Source organism: Nylanderia fulva, unplaced genomic scaffold (assembly GCF_048542155.1).
Source record: "Nylanderia fulva isolate GAGA-0341 unplaced genomic scaffold, ASM4854215v1 Scaffold544, whole genome shotgun sequence".
NCBI lineage: Eukaryota > Metazoa > Arthropoda > Insecta > Hymenoptera > Formicidae > Nylanderia > Nylanderia fulva.
Window position 1 is genome coordinate 1 of NW_028190637.1, and position 18,115 is coordinate 18,115.

Consider the following 18,115-nt stretch of genomic DNA (forward strand, 5'->3'; position numbering starts at 1 on the left):
CGCAACGAGGAGAGCTACGTAAAAACGTTTCGGACGAAAGTTACTTACTATTCGGCGCTCGCTCGACATAAGGGCGCTGTCCGATTACTAACTCGAAACGTGTCTCTCAAACCCACGTGTCGGAGACATATATTTCGAATTATTACGGATGATACGCAACACGCAAGCTGCGGTGACCGCGATTACGGTACGGAACACTCGCCCGATGCGAAATCGCGCGCGCGGCAACCGAGACGGCTCGTTACGGGCGTGATTATACGTGCGGCACCACATAACGGCCGGCGTCAACTTAGGGGACGGACGGCACCTCCGGGACGGGCGACACCTCCGGGAACCACGGCCGACCGGCGACACCTCCGGGCCGGGCGACACCTCCGGGAAACACGGCCGACCGGCGTCACCTCCGGGCCGGGCGACACCTCCGGCAACCACGGTCGACCGGCGACACCTCCGTGACGGGCGGCACCTCCGGACGACCGAATGAACTCTCGAAGTCAGACGACCGCCGGCGGTACCTCCGGAACACTTAACGACGATTTACGGCGCCGCAACGAGGAGAGCTACGTAAAAACGTTTCGGACGAAAGTTACTTACTATTCGGCGCTCGCTCGACATAAGGGCGCTGTCCGATTACTAACTCGAAACGTGTCTCTCAAACCCACGTGTCGGAGACATATATTTCGAATTATTACGGATGATACGCAACACGCAAGCTGCGGTGACCGCGATTACGGTACGGAACACTCGCCCGATGCGAAATCGCGCGCGCGGCAACCGAGACGGCTCGTTACGGGCGTGATTATACGTGCGGCACCACATAACGGCCGGCGTCAACTTAGGTGACGGACGGCACCTCCGGGACGGGCGACACCTCCGGGAACCACGGCCGACCGGCGACACCTCCGGGCCGGGCGACACCTCCGGGAACCACGGCCGACCGGCGTCACCTCCGGGCCGGGCGACACCTCCGGCAACCACGGCCGACCGGCGACACCTCCGGGACGGGCGGCACCTCCGGACGACCGAATGAACTCTCGAAGTCAGACGACCGCCGGCGGTACCTCCGGAACACTTAACGACGATTTACGGCGCCCGCAACGAGGAGAGCTACGTAAAACGTTTCGGACGAAAGTTACTTACTATTCGGCGCTCGCTCGACATAAGGGCGCTGTCCGATTACTAACTCGAAACGTGTCTCTCAAACCCACGTGTCGGAGACATATATTTCGAATTATTACGGATGATACGCAACACGCAAGCTGCGGTGACCGCGATTACGGTACGGAACACTCGCCCGATGCGAAATCGCGCGCGCGGCAACCGAGACGGCTCGTTACGGGCGTGATTATACGTGCGGCACCACATAACGGCCGGCGTCAACTTCAGGTTGACGGACCATGGCACCTCCGGGACGGGCGGACACCTTCCGGTAACCACGGCGACCGGCGACACCTCCGGGCCGGGCGACACCTCCGGGCAAACCACGGCCGGACCGGCGTCACCTCCGGGCCGGTGCGACACCTCCGTCTACCACGTGTCCCGACCGGCGACAACCTCCGCGGAACGGGCGCCACCTCCGGACGACCCGAAATGACCTCTTCGAAGTAAGACGACGCCGGCGGTACTCCGGAACACTTAACGACGATTTACGGCGCCGCAACGAGGAGAGCTACGTAAAAACGTTTCGGACGAAAGTTACTTACTATTCGGCGCTCGCTCGACATAAGGGCGCTGTCCGATTACTAACTCGAAACGTGTCCTCTCAAACCCACGTGTCGGAGACATATATTTCGAATTATTACGGATGATACGCAACACGCAAGCTGCGGTGACCGCGATTACGGTACGGAACACTCGCCCGAATGCGAAATCGCGCGCGCGGCAAACCGAGACGGCTCGTTAACGGTGGCGTGATTATACGTGCGGCAACACATAACGGGCCGGCGGTCAACTTAGGGGACGGACGGCACCTCCGGGACGGGCGACAACCTCCGGGAACCACTGGCCGACCGGCGACACCTCCGGGCCTGGCGACACATCCGGGAACCACGGCCGACCGGCGTCACCCTCCGGGCCGGGCGACACCTCCGTCAACCACGGCCGACCGGCGACACCTCCGGGACTGGCGGCACCTCCGGACGACCGAATGAACTCTCGAAGTCAGACGACCGCCGGCGGTACCTCCGGAACACTTAACGACGATTTACGGCGCCGCAACGAGGAGAGCTACGTAAAAACGTTTCGGACGAAAGTTACTTACTATTCGGCGCTCGCTCGACATAAGGGCGCTGTCCGATTACTAACTCGAAACGTGTCTCTCAAACCCACGTGTCGGAGACATATATTTCGAATTATTACGGATGATACGCAACACGCAAGCTGCGGTGACCGCGATTACGGTACGGAACACTCGCCCGATGCGAAATCGCGCGCGCGGCAACCGAGACGGCTCGTTACGGCGGGCGTGATATACCGTGCGGCAACCACATACTAACGGTTCGCGGCGTCAACCTCTGGCGGCACGCGCCGCCCGTAACCCAGTCCGATCGCGGCGTGGTTGCTTTCGTTGGCGTGCGACACCTGCCGGCCGCACAAGCCGCTTTTCCAAGTCGTTCGCGGCGTGTTGCTTTCGCCGGGCGAGCGAGAAATTCATCCAATTCCGTTCGCGGCGTGTTGCTTTCGCCGGCGAGCGACAAATTCTTCCAAGTCCGTTCGCGGCGTGTTGCTTTCGTTGGCGGGCGACACCTCCGGCGGCACGCGCCGCCCGTACCACCAAGTCCGATCGCGGCGTGTTGCTTTCGTTGGCGGGCGACACCTCCGGCCGCACAAGCCGCTTTTTCCAAGTTCGCTCGCGGCGTGTTGCTTTCGCCGGGCGAGCGACAAATTCTTCCAAGTTCGCTCGCGGCGTGTTGCTTTCGCCGGGCGAGCGAGAAATTCTTCCAAGTCCGTTCGCGGCGTGTTGCTTTCGCCGGACGGAGCGAGAAATTCATCCAAGTCCGTTCGCGGCGTGTTGCTTTCGCCGGGCGAGCGAGTAATTCTTCCCAAGTCCGTTCGCGGCGTGTTGCTTTCGCCGGCGAGCGATAAGATTCATCCAAGTCCGTTCGCGGCGTGTTGCTTTCGCCGGCGAGCGAGAAATTTTTCCAAGTCCGTTCGCGGCGTGTTGCTTTCGCCGGCGAGCGAGAAATTTTCCAAGTCCGTTCGCGGCGTGTTGCTTTCGCCGGCGAGCGAGAAATTATCCAAGTCCGTTCGCGGCGTGTTGCTTTCGCTTTCGTCGCCGTCGAACTGTGGGGTCTCGTCTAACCGACAAGACGAATCCCCAATCCGAGGGCTGAGTCTCAACAGATCCCCCCCCCCCCCCCCCCCCCCCCCCCCCCCCCCCCCCCCCCCCCCCCCCCCCCCCCCCCCCCCCCCCCCCCCCCCCCCCCCCCCCCCCCCCCCCCCCCCCCCCCCCCCCCCCCCCCCCCCCCCCCCCCCTTTTTTTTTTTTTTTTTTTTTTTTTTTTTTTTTTTTTTTTTTTTTTTTTTTTTTTTTTTTTTTTTTTTTTTTTTTTTTTTTTTTTTTTTTTAACAATCCGACGCTTGGCGAATCTCTGCTTCGCAATGATAGGAAGAAGCCGACATCGAAGGATCAAAAAGCGGGGGGGGGGGGGGGGGGGGGGGGGGGGGGGGGGGGGGGGGGGGGGGGGGGGGGGGGGGCCCCCCCCCCCCCCCCCCCCCCCCCCCCCCCCCCCCCCCCCCCCCCCCCCCCCCCCCCCCCCCCCCCCCCCCCCCCCCCCCCCACTCTGACAAACACGCTTGGCTCTGAAACACCGTGACGCCGCCGTGGGCGCGAAGCCCTCGGGGCACGCGCTCCGCCTAACCGAGTAAGTAAGGAAACGATGAAAGTAGTGGTATTTCCACCGGCGATGTTGCCATCTCCCACTATGCTACATACACCTCTCATGTCTCCTTACAGTCCAGACTAGAGTCAAGCTCACAGGGGTCTTCTTTTCCCCGCTATTTTTCCAAGCCCGTCCCTTGGCAGTGGTTTCGCTAGACAGTAGATAGGGACAAGTGGGAATCTCGTTAATCCATTCATGCGCGTCACTAATTAGATGACGAGGCATTTGGCTACCTCTAAGAGAGTCATAGTTACTCCCGCCGTTTACACCCCGCGCTTGCTTGAATTTTTTCTTCACGTTGACATTCAGACACTGGGCAGAAATCACATTGCGTCAACACCCGCGAGGCCATCGCAATTGCTTGTTTTAATTAGACAGATCGGATTCCCCTAGTCCGTGCCAGTTTCTGAGCTGAGCGTTGAATGGCGGCCGAAGAGGACGACCACGACGGCTCGCGCCGCCACGAAGCCTCGCAGCAAGGAAGATATCCGCGGAGGCCAAGGCACGGGAACCGAAGCTCGGATCCCGGGACCGGCGCGAGAACGCCGACCGTTCACCTCCCCCAGGCCCGGCACGTCAGCCAGACCCGCTCTTCCCGACCAAGCCCGACACGTCGCCCCGCTCCTCAGAGCCAATCCTTATTCGAATTACGGATCCAATTTGCCGACTTGGAGCCCTTTCGGGCGGATATGGAAACGAACCGGCGCGAAAACCTCCACGGGGCCCTCTCCTGATTTCAAGGTCCGAGGGGAAGACCCGGGACACCGCCGCAACTGCGTGCTCTTCGCGTTCCAAACCCTACCCCCCTGCTAGAGGTTTCCAGGGAACCCCGAACGCTTTACAGAAAAGAAAACTTTTCCCCCCGGATCTCCCACGGCTTCTCCAGGTCATTTTGGGTTACCCCCGAACCACTCTTACGAGGGCCCGAATTGTATGCGGTTCCGCTCCCGGGGTTTCCCGGAATAGGACCCGAATTCCCTTTCGCCCGACGGGCGTGTGTCCTTCGTAAAATATTTATTATTATTTCTCGACACTTCGAGTAAAATTGTAGGGCCGCCCATTGACCTAGATTTCTCCTAGGGCCTTAGGATCGACTGAACCGTGTGCAACGGCTGTTCACACGAAACCCTTCTCCACGTCAGTCCTCCAGGGCCTCGCTGAGTATTTGCTACTACACCAAGATCTGCACCGACGGCGGCTCCAGGCAGGCTCGAGCCCCAGCCCCTTTCCCTGCGCTCACCGTCTCGCCCCTCCTACTCGTAGGGCTTCGTGACGACGCGAGAGAAGACTAACCCCGCTCCCCGTTGCCGCCCCCTTGCCCCCTGACGCAGAGTATAGTTTCGACGCTTCAGCGCCATCCATTTTCGGGGCTATTTGCTTCGGCAGGTGAGTTGTTACCAACTCCTTACGGTTTTCCGACTTCCATGGCCACCGTCCTGCTGTCTTAAGAAACCCAAACCCGCCTTTCATGGTGTCCCATGAGCGTCGATTGGGCGCCTTAACCTACTCTGCGTTTTTTTCATCCCACGCGCCTGTTTGCTTACCAAAAATGGCCCACTTGGCCCTCTGATCCGAAAAAGCTCGTGGCTTCATATTCAAAAAAGCCAAGTCTCACCCATTTAAATTTTGGAGAATAGGTTGAGGTCGTTTGGGCCCCCAAGGCCTCTAATCATTCGTTTTAAAAAACCCGATGAGACTCGCGCGCGTTCCTGCGGAAGGGCCGAGTGCCAGCTATCCTGAGGGAACTTCGGATGGAACCAGCTACTAGATGGTTCGATTAGCCCTTTCGCCCCATACCCAGTTCCCGACGATCGATTTGCACGTCAAATCGCTACGGACCTCCATCAGGGTTTCCCCTGATTTTCGTCCGACCAGGCTAGTTCACCATCTTTTTTTGGTCCCAACGTTACGCTCGGGTGCGCCTCTTCTCGCGATGAACGAGACCCCCCGGGAGTGCGAGGCCGCACGCGACGCGGCCCATCCTCCCTAGGTCGACGGCCGGGGCCCGACCTTAAACTTTCATTAACGGCCTTTAGTCTCGCACAAGTCCCAATGACTCGCTTTAACTTTTTAAAGACTCCTTGGTCTTTTTCAGACGGGTCCAAGAGTACCCAAACTTAGCGTCGCCGACCGGTATCGGTCTCCCGCGCTAACCGCGGAGACTTCGCAGGGCCCCCCTGTCAAGGTGTACCGTACTGAACCAACAGCGGGCCAGGACCGGGGACGGCGCAAGTCCGTAACTCCGAGTACCGTGGCTGCGCGCTTGCGACGGTCTCACGCACTCGTGAATAGTGCGGCCTGATACCCTTGCGCGTACCGCCGACAGCCGGCCGGGCGACCGAGGGTTTGTCGCGTGCCGTTTACCGGCGACGCGACAGACACCGCACCGGGCCGTAGACCGACACCCAGCGGGGTACGCGAACGTTCTACTACTTGTGGAGAAGTTGCACGACGACAGCGCCGTACATCGGCGCACGGTAGCGTGCCCGCGCCGCGAGCCGCAAGGAGCTTTCCCGGCGGGACAATCGTCCGACCGACGCGAAGCCAGCGCCGCTGACGATAATCTCCCCGTTCGATCTTTTGGGTTTCTTACGGTTTCCTACCCCTGAACGGTTTCACGTACTCTTGAACTCTCTCTTCAAAGTTCTTTTTCAACTTCCCCCCCCCGGTACTTGTTCGCTATCGGTCTCGTGGTCGTATTTAGCCTTAGATGGATTTTACCACCCACTTAGAGCTGCACTCTCAATCAACCCGACTCTAAGGAGAGATCCTCCCGAGCGCGCACCGGTCGCTACGGGCCTGGCACCCTCTACGGGTAAGTGGCTACCCATTCAAGATGGACTTGGACGCGACCGCGGCACCTCGGGATAACGGATCCTCCCAACACCACATTTCCTTCCCTGGCGGCGGAACCGCGGGATCGGTGCTGGGCTCTTTCCTGTTCGCGCTCGCCGCTACTAAGGAAATCCTGGTTAGTTTCTTTTCCTCCGCTTACTAATATGCTTAATTCAGCGGGGTAATCTCGCCTGCTGCTGAGAGTCTGTCGCATAGTGGAGTTTTCGTAGCCGTTTGGCCTCCTCCGCGGTCCAGTCTCTCACTCGGTCGTCTCTGCCCTCTATAATATATATTAATTAGAGGGAGAGAGAACAGAAGAGCGGTCGAACGAGAGAGCAGCAGCGGCAGCACACGAAATACGCGAGAAGGCAATCGGCCGGGGCGCTAACCGCACACACACTCGTTGGTGGTAATGGAAGACGATATTACGACGGGGTGTCGAGATTCTCGGCTCTCCCTTTCTCTTTTATATACGAATTCGGCGGAATCGATTCGACGAGTACACGACGCGGCGCGCCGGTCCCCTTGTTTTCCTTTTTTTTTTTTCGCTTTACGAAAATTTCGGTGGACTCGGACACGCGGTCGGCTCGCGATTCAAAACCCTTCTCCGTAAAGAGGTAAAGGATTACGAATGCTCTCTCCTCCGCCGGACGACGACGCGCCGTATTTATTTCTTTCTCCGTAATACCGTTATGTGTGCGGGCAAGGGCGCCTCGGCATAAGACGCGCGAGCGCTATCGCACCGAGAGACGCGGCACAGAGTGGCGAGAGCAGTCCGGTCATCTGTGTGATGTACGAGAGGAGAGACGGTTGAACAAGCGCTACCCTACTTTCGGGAGACACGACCACGCGCCGCTCTAGGAAGCGTGCCATTCCACCGTCCTGACCCTTTTTTTGGGGCCCTTTGTTGCTCCCTTCGCGCGCGCTCTTATCTCATCCATCCCATTTCTCCTCTGCTCCTCGCGTACACACACAACTTGGATCACAAACAACGCTTCCCCCTCTTAATTCGCGCAGCATTCTCCTGGGCGCGGCGTTCGCACAACGTTTATTAACACGCTTGTGCGCTTCTCCTCCTCATTATTATTATTATTATTTCGGTGTGTCATTTCAGACGACGCCAGGATTTGCAACCGCGGGCCGGTCGGCGCGGCACAGACACCTCGGGCGAACGTCCAACGATCGCTCGTACGCCCATTGTAAGTCGTTGCACAGGCACATGTCGACGCGCGCGCCATTCTCTGGTCGTCCCGCGTCGTGGCCGTGCGCGCTTTTTCGGGGCGCAAGCAGTTTAGGGGTACAAAACGACCCTCAGCCAGGCGTGGTCCGGGAATTGTACCGTGACCGCAATGTCGTTCGAAATGTCGATGTTCATGTGTCCTGCATATCACAGTTGACGCGCAATTAGCTGCGTTCTTTCAATCGACACCCACGAGCCAAGTGATCCACCGTTCAGGGTAATCGTTTTTGAAATTTTTGCGTTTCGCGAATAACGCGCTTCTCGTTCAACCATCGTGGTCTCTTCTCTCGGACGAGAGAGGAGAATAATCGTGGTGGCTCACCGTGTGTTCTCGCACGCTGACCGCTGCCCCGCGACAACGGGGAGGGCGCGCGTCGACGAACGTCGTGGGTGCTGCACACACGCGTTGCGACGGGCATAGGTTACCCACCGGTTCCGTCAGCTCACACGGTCCGAATCGACGCTCTGTGGTGTGTTGTAGTGGCCCCGGAGAATGGCACAGCACAACACGAGCGTGATCGCGAAGCGGTCTCGCTCCGAATCGATCGTCGAACAACACCGCGCGGGGCGGCGGGCTGCTCTGCCTTTGCCGACTAACTTCGGGGTCAGAAGAGGCGCCGACGGGCGGTCCGTCCCGTTATAATTCAAAAACAAAACAAATTCCGTCAAAATCCGTGAATTTTATTTTCTCTGAGAGCGCCTTTTCAGCGCGTCCATTCAGTCGCCGACTGCTGCGAGCGCGCGTCTCTCCAAAAGAGAGGACTCTCGACGCAGAGCAGGACCCTCGGACGTTAATGATCCTTCCGCAGGTTAACCTACGGAAACCTTGTTACGACTTTTACTTCCTCTAAATGATCAAGTTTGGTCATCTTCCCGGCAACATCGGCAATGCCGAGACATTGCCGCGCACCAGTTCCGAAGACCTCACTAAATCATTCAATCGGTAGTAGCGACGGGCGGTGTGTACAAAGGGCAGGGGACGTAATCAACGCGAGCTCTATGACTCGCGCTTACTGGGAATTCCTCGTTCATGGGGAACAATTGCAAGCCCCAATCCCTAGCACGAAGGAGGTTCAGCGGGTTACCCGGGCCTTTCGGCCAGGGAAACACACGCTGATTCCTTCAGTGTAGCGCGCGTGCGGCCCAGAACATCTAAGGGCATCACAGACCTGTTATTGCTCAATCTCGTGCGGCTAGAAGCCGCCTGTCCCTCTAAGAAGATTTGTTTGTACGTTGTAGTAAAAACCCGCCAGCCAAAGGCCGGGGGCCTTCGCGATACCATAAGGTACGCCTATTTAGCAGGCTAGAGTCTCGTTCGTTATCGGAATTAACCAGACAAATCGCTCCACCAACTAAGAACGGCCATGCACCACCACCCACCGAATCAAGAAAGAGCTATCAATCTGTCAATCCTTCCGGTGTCTGGGCCTGGTGAGGTTTCCCGTGTTGAGTCAAATTAAGCCGCAGGCTCCACTCCTGGTGGTGCCCTTCCGTCAATTCCTTTAAGTTTCAGCTTTGCAACCATACTTCCCCCGGAACCCAAAAGCTTTGGTTTCCCGGAAGCTGCCCGCCGAGTCATCGGAGGAACTTCGGCGGATCGCTAGCTGGCATCGTTTATGGTTAGAACTAGGGCGGTATCTGATCGCCTTCGAACCTCTAACTTTCGTTCTTGATTAATGAAAACATTTTTGGCAAATGCTTTCGCTTCTGTCCGTCTTGCGACGATCCAAGAATTTCACCTCTAACGTCGCAATACGAATGCCCCCATCTGTCCCTATTAATCATTACCTCGGGGTTCCGAAAACCAACAAAATAGAACCGAGGTCCTATTCCATTATTCCATGCACGCAGTATTCAGGCGAAGGTAGCCTGCTTTAAGCACTCTAATTTGTTCAAAGTAAACGTACCGGCCCGACTCGACACTCAGTAAAGAGCACCGCGACGGGATATTAGTTGGGCCGCCCCTCGCGAGGCTAAGCCCACCGGTAGGGACGTCCCACATCACGCCAGTTAAACACCGCGAGCGGTGAACCGACGGTGTGCGACACAGATTCAACTACGAGCTTTTTAACCGCAACAACTTTAATATACGCTATTGGAGCTGGAATTACCGCGCCTGCTGGCACCAGACTTGCCCTCCAATGGATCCTCGTTAAAGGATTTAAAGTGTACTCATTCCGATTACGGGGCCTCGGATGAGTCCCGTATCGTTATTTTTCGTCACTACCTCCCCGTGCCGGGAGTGGGTAATTTGCGCGCCTGCTGCCTTCCTTGGATGTGGTAGCCGTTTCTCAGGCTCCCTCTCCGGAATCGAACCCTGATTCCCCGTTACCCGTTACAACCATGGTAGGCGCAGAACCTACCATCGACAGTTGATAAGGCAGACATTTGAAAGATGCGTCGCCGGTGCTAGGACCGTGCGATCAGCACAAAGTTATTCAGAGTCACCAAAATAAACGGTGGACGAACGGCGAGCCGCCCGCCACCGATTGGTTTTGATCTAATAAAAGCGTCCCTTCCATCACTGGTCGGGACTCTGTTTTGCATGTATTAGCTCTAGAATTACCACAGTTATCCAAGTAAATGTGGGTACAATCTAATGAACCATAACTGATTTAATGAGCCATTCGCGGTTTCACCTTAATTCGGCATGCACTGAGACATGCATGGCTTAATCTTTGAGACAAGCATATGACTACTGGCAGGATCAACCAGGGAGCTTCGTGTTCGGTTACTCGCAAGGGAGTAACTCGCGAGCGAGCCCGAAGACTCGTCGCTAGCTCTTTTTCGCGCGCGCGCGCGTTCGATGCCGAAACACCGACGCGCGCGCGACACGCTCGTATGTGCCATTTTATTTGCCGCCGGTCTTGCTCAGCCGGTCGGCGACACTCTGCTGTGTTTAACGCTATTATGTAAAGCGTACGAGAGAACGACGGAGGCGAGAGTAAACCCCCGACGCCGCCGCCTCTCCTCTTCTTCCTCCTCCTCTCCGTTCAAAAATCCACAAGATCAAAATACTCGTGTTCTTATTCTCCCAAATGTTATGATGCGCGGTCTCGAGAGACCGCGCGATTCACCCTGACGCTAGATCGACGATGGCGATGCTTAGACGTCGAGGACTGTTCTGTCTGGTTCGTACGCGTTTAACCGCACACGACCAGCAATAAGATTTCGCTACGGCGTACAAAGCGAGCGGGAAGAAGCAACTCTTCCCGCAAACTCGTATCCGTGGAGTAGATGCTCGGTAAGCGCGACGATTCCGCTGCTGCGTACGAAACGAGAGGGAACCGCGCGGCCAACACACTAGAGGCGTGCGCGCCACATAAGAGCCATTCGGTCTTGCGACACCGACTCGTGGCAATGCTGTGCTCGTAATAAATAAGTGTGCGTTAATTTTGCGCGCGTTCGGCGACGAACGAGAAGAGCCGCACCGTAATCCCCGGCGAAGAGGAATACGAGACGACGCGAGAGTCGAACGTACGTTCTCGCGAGACACGCAACCTCCAAGCATGAGAAGACTTGGCGGCGGCGCGTTCTGCGACGATCGTATATTATTTTATATATTCGTGGTTTCCAAAATCAAACATTTTATATAAATGTTCTCTCTCCGTGTCAGAGTCGCGACTCGACAAAATCCGTTCTCGACCCGTTCGGGCGATTCTTCGTTTGTCAACGTCGAGAGCGCGACACGTACAATATTAATCTCTCCTACCTCTTATAGTACCCAACCGACCGGCCAAGCGGTCGGCGACGGTACGGAGAGCGGTCGAAACACGCCTGAGTGGCGAGAGACTCGAGAAAGTACGTTTACGACTCGTCCGGACTCGCTCGACTCGTTCGACGCGCCGAGCGCGACGTATCTCTTATAGTACCCAACCGGCCGGCCAGGCGGTCGGCGACGCACGGTCCTACGCACGGCCGTATACGAGCGCGAGCGCCGAAAGGCGCGTTCAATCGAGACATTGTCGCGGAGAGCGAACGATCGAAAAGTCCTATTGTACGATAAAATATTATCACGATAGCCGTATGGCGAATGTCAAACAACGATAATTAGCATTAATTAAGAAGGAAACAAACGAAATGCCGGGACAATAAGGTATAAGCACCGACGGTACCTCCGGGCCGGGCGGCACCTCCGGGCCGGGCGGCACCTCCGGGTCGGGCGGCACCTCCGGGCCGGGCGACACCTCCGGGAAACAGGGCCGACCAGCGGCACCTCCGGGCCGGGCGGCACCTCCGGGCCGCGCCGGGCGGCACCTCCGGACCGGACGGCACCTCCGGGACGGGCGACACCTCCGGGAACCACGGCCGACCGGCGACACCTCCGGGCCGGGCGACACCTCCGGGAACCATCGGCCGACCGGCGGCACCTCCGGACCGGGCGACACCTCCGGCAACCACGGCCGACCGGCGACACCTCCGGGACGGGCGGCACCTCCGGACGACCGAATGAACTCTCGAAGTCAGACGACCGCCGGCCGGTACCTCCGGAACACTTAACGACGATTTACGGCGCCGCAACGAGGAGAGCTACGTAAAAACGTTTCGGACGAAAGTTACTTACTATTCGGCGCTCGCTCGACATAAGGGCGCTGTCCGATTACTAACTCGAAACGTGTCTCTCAAACCCACGTGTCGGAGACATATATTTCGAATTATTACGGATGATACGCAACACGCAAGCTGCGGTGACCGCGATTACGGTACGGAACACTCGCCCGATGCGAAATCGCGCGCGCGGCAACCGAGACGGCTCGTTACGGGCGTGATTATACGTGCGGCACCACATAACGGCCGGCGTCAACTTAGGGGACGGACGGCACCTCCGGGACGGGCGACACCTCCGGGAACCACGGCCGACCGGCGACACCTCCGGGCCGGGCGACACCTCCGGGAACCACGGCCGACCGGCGTCACCTCCGGGCCGGGCGACACCTCCGGCAACCACGGCCGACCGGCGACACCTCCGGGACGGGCGGCACCTCCGGACGACCGAATGAACTCTCGAAGTCAGACGACCGCCGGCGGTACCTCCGGAACACTTAACGACGATTTACGGCGCCGCAACGAGGAGAGCTACGTAAAAACGTTTCGGACGAAAGTTACTTACTATTCGGCGCTCGCTCGACATAAGGGCGCTGTCCGATTACTAACTCGAAACGTGTCTCTCAAACCCACGTGTCGGAGACATATATTTCGAATTATTACGGATGATACGCAACACGCAAGCTGCGGTGACCGCGATTACGGTACGGAACACTCGCCCGATGCGAAATCGCGCGCGCGGCAACCGAGACGGCTCGTTACGGGCGTGATTATACGTGCGGCACCACATAACGGCCGGCGTCAACTTAGGGGACGGACGGCACCTCCGGGACGGGCGACACCTCCGGGAACCACGGCCGACCGGCGACACCTCCGGGCCGGGCGACACCTCCGGGAAACACGGCCGACCGGCGTCACCTCCGGGCCGGGCGACACCCTCCGGCAACCACGGCCGACCGGCGACACCTCCGGGACGGGCGGCACCTCCGGACGACCGAATGAACTCTCGAAGTCAGACGAACGCCGGCGGTACCTCCGGAACACTTAACGACGATTTACGGAGCCGCAACGAGGAGAGCTACGTAAAAACGTTTCGGACGAAAGTTACTTACTATTCGGCGCTCGCTCGACATAAGAGGCGCTGTCCGATTACTGCTTCGCCGGGCGGATGCCGAGAAATTCTTCCAAGTCCGTTCGCGGCGTTCGTGTTGCTTTCGCCGGGCGAGCGAGAATTCATCCAAGTCCGTTCGCGGCGTTGCTTTCGCCGGGGGCCGAGCGACAAATTCTTCCAAGTTCCACTCGCGGCGTGTGCTTTCGCCGGGCGAGCGAGAAATTCTTCAAGTTCCGTTCCGGCGTGTTGCTTTCGCCGGGCGAGCGAGAAATTCCATCAAGTCCGTTCGCGGCGTGTGCTTTTGTTGGCGGGCCTCTTACCTCCTGCGGCACGCGCCGCCAGTACCACCAATTCCGATCGCGGCGTGCGTGTTGCTTTGGTTGGCGGCGAACACATCCGGCCGCACAAGCCGTTTTCAAGTTCGCTCGCGGCGTGTTGCTTTCGCCGGGCGAGCGACAAATTCTTCCAAGTCGTTCGCGGCGTGTTGCTTTCGCCGGGCGAGCGAGAAATTCTCCAAGTCCGTTCGCGGCGTGTTGCTTTCGCCGGGCGAGCGAGAAATTCTTCCAAGTCCGTTCGCGGCGTGTTGCTTTCGCCGGGCGAGCGACAAATTCTTCCAAGTCCGTTCGCGGCGTGTTGCTTTCGCCGGGCGAGCGAGAAATTCTTCCAAGTCCGTTCGCGGCGTGTTGCTTTCGCCGGGCGAGCGAGAAATTCTTCCAAGTCCGTTCGCGGCGTGTTGCTTTCGCCGGGCGAGCGAGAAATTCTTCCAAGTCCGTTCGCGGCGTGTTGCTTTCGCCGGGCGAGCGAGAAATTCTTCCAAGTCCGTTCGCGGCGTGTTGCTTTCGCCGGGCGAGCGAGAAATTCTTCCAAGTCCGTTCGCGGCGTGTTGCTTTCGCCGGGCGAGCGAGAAATTCTTCCAAGTCCGTTCGCGGCGTGTTGCTTTCGCCGGGCGAGCGAGAAATTCTTCCAAGTCCGTTCGCGGCGTGTTGCTTTCGCCGGGCGAGCGAGAAATTCTTCCAAGTCCGTTCGCGGCGTGTTGCTTTCGCCGGGCGAGCGAGAAATTCTTCCAAGTCCGTTCGCGGCGTGTTGCTTTCGCCGGGCGAGCGAGAAATTCTTCCAAGTCCGTTCGCGGCGTGTTGCTTTCGCCGGGCGAGCGAGAAATTCTTCCAAGTCGTTCGCGGCGTGTTGCTTTCGCCGGGCGAGCGAGAAATTCTTCCAAGTCCGTTCGCGGCGTGTTGCTTTCGCCGGGCGAGCGAGAAATTCTTCCAAGTCCGTTCGCGGCGTGTTGCTTTCGCCGGGCGAGCGAGAAATTCTTCCAAGTTCCGTTCGCGGCGTGTTGCTTTCGCCGGGCGAGCGAGAAATTCTTCCAAGTCCGTTCCGCGGCGTGTTTGCTTTTCGCCGGGCGAGCGAGAAATTCTTCCAAGTACCGTTCGCGCGTGTTGCTTCGCCGGGCGAGCGAGAAAATTCTCCAAGTCCGTTTCGTGCGTGTTGCTTTCGTTGGCGGGCGACAACTTCCGGCGGCACGCGCCGCCCGTAACCACAAGTCCGGATCGCGGCGTGTTGCTTTCGTTGGCGGGCGACACCCTCCGCCGCACAAGCTCTTTCCAAGTTCGCTCGCGGCGTGTTGCTTTCGCCGGGCGAGCGAGAAATTCTTCCAAGTCCGTTCGCGGCGTGTTGCTTTCGCCGGGCGAGCGAGAAATTCTTCCAAGTCCGTTCGCGGCGTGTTGCTTTCGCCGGGCGAGCGAGAAATTCTTCCAAGTCCGTTCGCGGCGTGTTGCTTTCGCCGGGCGAGCGAGAAATTCTTCCAAGTCCGTTCGCGGCGTGTTGCTTTCGCCGGGCGAGCGAGAAATTCTTCCAAGTCCGTTCGCGGCGTGTTGCTTTCGCCGGGCGAGCGAGAAATTCTTCCAAGTCCGTTCGCGGCGTGTTGCTTTCGCCGGGCGAGCGAGAAATTCTTCCAAGTCCGTTCGCGGCGTGTTGCTTTCGCCGGGCGAGCGAGAAATTCTTCCAAGTCCGTTCGCGGCGTGTTGCTTTCGCCGGGCGAGCGAGAAATTCTTCCAAGTCCGTTCGCGGCGTGTTGCTTTCGCCGGGCGAGCGAGAAATTCTTCCAAGTCCGTTCGCGGCGTGTTGCTTTCGCCGGGCGAGCGAGAAATTCTTCCAAGTCCGTTCGCGGCGTGTTGCTTTCGCCGGGCGAGCGAGAAATTCTTCCAAGTCGCTTCGCGGCGTGTTGCTTTCGCCGGGCGAGCGAGAAATTCTTCCAAGTCCGTTCGCGGCGTGTTGCTTTCGCCGGGCGAGCGAGAAATTCTTCCAAGTCCGTTCGCGGCGTGTTGCTTTCGCCGGGCGAGCGAGAAATTCTTCCAAGTTCCGTTCGCGGCGTGTTGCTTTCGCCGGGCGAGCGAGAAATTCTTCCAAGTCCGTTCGCGGCGTGTTGCTTTCGCCGGGCGAGCGAGAAATTCTTCCAAGTCCGTTCGCGGCGTGTTGCTTTCGCCGGGCGAGCGAGAAATTCTTCCAAGTCCGTTCGCGGCGTGTTGCTTTCGCCGGGCGAGCGAGAAATTCTTCCAAGTCCGTTCGCGGCGTGTTGCTTTCGCCGGGCGAGCGAGAAATTCTTCCAAGTCCGTTCGCGGCGTGTTGCTTTCGCCGGGCGAGCGAGAAATTCTTCCAAGTCCGTTCGCGGCGTGTTGCTTTCGCCGGGCGAGCGAGAAATTCTTCCAAGTCCGTTCGCGGCGTGTTGCTTTCGCCGGGCGAGCGAGAAATTCTTCCAAGTCCGTTCGCGGCGTGTTGCTTTCGCCGGGCGAGCGAGAAATTCTTCCAAGTCCGTTCGCGGCGTGTTGCTTTCGCCGGGCGAGCGAGAAATTCTTCCAAGTCCGTTCGCGGCGTGTTGCTTTCGCCGGGCGAGCGAGAAATTCTTCCAAGTCCGTTCGCGGCGTGTTGCTTTCGCCGGGCGAGCGAGAAATTCTTCCAAGTCCGTTCGCGGCGTGTTGCTTTCGCCGGGCGAGCGAGAAATTCATTCCAAGTCCGTTCGCGGCGTGTTGCTTTCGCCGGGCGAGCGAGAAATTCATTCCAAGTCCGTTCGCGGCGTGTTGCTTTCGCCGGGCGAGCGAGAAATTCTTCCAAGTTCCGTTCGCGGCGTGTTGCTTTCGCCGGGCGAGCGAGAAATTCTTCCAAGTCCGTTCGCGGCGTGTTGCTTTCGCCGGGCGAGCGAGAAATTCTTCCAAGTCCGTTCGCGGCGTGTTGCTTTCGCCGGGCGAGCGAGAAATTCTTCCAAGTCCGTTCGCGGCGTGTTGCTTTCGCCGGGCGAGCGAGAAATTCATCCAAGTCCGTTCGCGGCGTGTTGCTTTCGCCGGGCGAGCGACAATTCTTCCAAGTCCGTCGCGGCGTGTTGCTTTCGCCGGGCGAGCGAGAAATTCATCCAAGTCCGTCGCGGCGTGTTGCTTTCGCCGGGCGACAGCGACAAATTCTCCAAATTCCGTTCGCGGCGTGTTGCTTTCGCCGGGCCAGCGAGAAATTTTTCCAAGTTCGCGGCGTGTTGCTTGCCGGGCCCAAATTCTTCCAGTTCGCTCGCGGCGTGTTGCTTTCGCCGGCGAGCGAGAAATTCTTCCAAGTCCGTTCGCGGCGTGTTGCTTTCGCCGGCGAGCGAGAAATTCTTCCAAGTCCGTTCGCGGCGTGTTGCTTTCGCCGGGCGAGCGAGAAATTCATTCCAAGTCCGTTCGCGGCGTGTTGCTTTCGCCGGGCGAGCGAGAAATTCTTCCAAGTTCCGCTCGCGGCGTGTTGCTTTCGCCGGGCGAGCGAGAAATTCTTCCAAGTTCGCTCGCGGCGTGTTGCTTTCGCCGGGCGAGCGAGAAATTCTTCCAAGTTCGTTCGCGGCGTGTTGCTTTCGCCGGGCGAGCGAGAAATTCATCCAAGTCCGTTCGCGGCGTGTTGCTTTCGCCGGGCGAGCGAGAAATTCTTCCAAGTCCGTTCGCGGCGTGTTGCTTTCGCCGGGCGAGCGAGAAATTCATCCAAGTCCGTTCGCGGCGTGTTGCTTTCGTTGGCGGGCGACACCTCCGGCGGCACGCGCCGCCCGTACCAAAATTCCGATCGCGGCGTGTTGCTTTCGTTGGCGGGCGACACCTCCGGCCGCACAAGCCAGCTTTTTCCAAGTTCGCTCGCGGCGTGTTGCTTTCGCCGGGCGAGCGAGAAATTCATCCAAGTCCGTTCGCGGCGTGTTGCTTTCGCCGGGCGAGCGAGAAATTCTTCCAAGTCCGTTCGCGGCGTGTTGCTTTCGCCGGGCGAGCGAGAAATTCATCCAAGTCCTGTTCGCGGCCACATTTCTATCGTTCACGTTTTCTTTCGCTTCATATCTATAGTTATTCCATTCTACGTCCAAGTTTCTTTTCATTTTATTACTCACTCCTTGTTGGATAATTTCCAAGTCTAAAGGCATTATTCCGCTTATTACTTGCATGGCGCTAGTCGACGTCGTTCTACATGCTTTCGTGAGCACTATGAGCAGCGCTCGCTGAGCCGCCAA

At 58.4% G+C, this 18,115-nt stretch overlaps 1 non-coding gene and 2 pseudogenes across 1 annotated transcript; all 3 read right to left on the reverse strand.

The window, feature by feature from the left end:
• Positions 1–4,545: 4,545 nt before the first annotated feature.
• LOC146721121 (large subunit ribosomal RNA) lies at positions 4,546–6,896 on the reverse strand (annotated as a pseudogene).
• A 1,124-nt stretch (positions 6,897–8,020) lies between these two features.
• On the reverse strand, positions 8,021–8,175 carry LOC146721122 (5.8S ribosomal RNA; annotated as a pseudogene).
• Positions 8,176–8,747: 572 nt separating this feature from the next.
• LOC146721123 (small subunit ribosomal RNA) lies at positions 8,748–10,673 on the reverse strand. Its single transcript, XR_014925781.1, has one exon. It is a non-coding gene; the product is annotated as a small subunit ribosomal RNA (ribosomal RNA).
• Between the last annotated feature and the right edge of the window lie 7,442 nt (positions 10,674–18,115).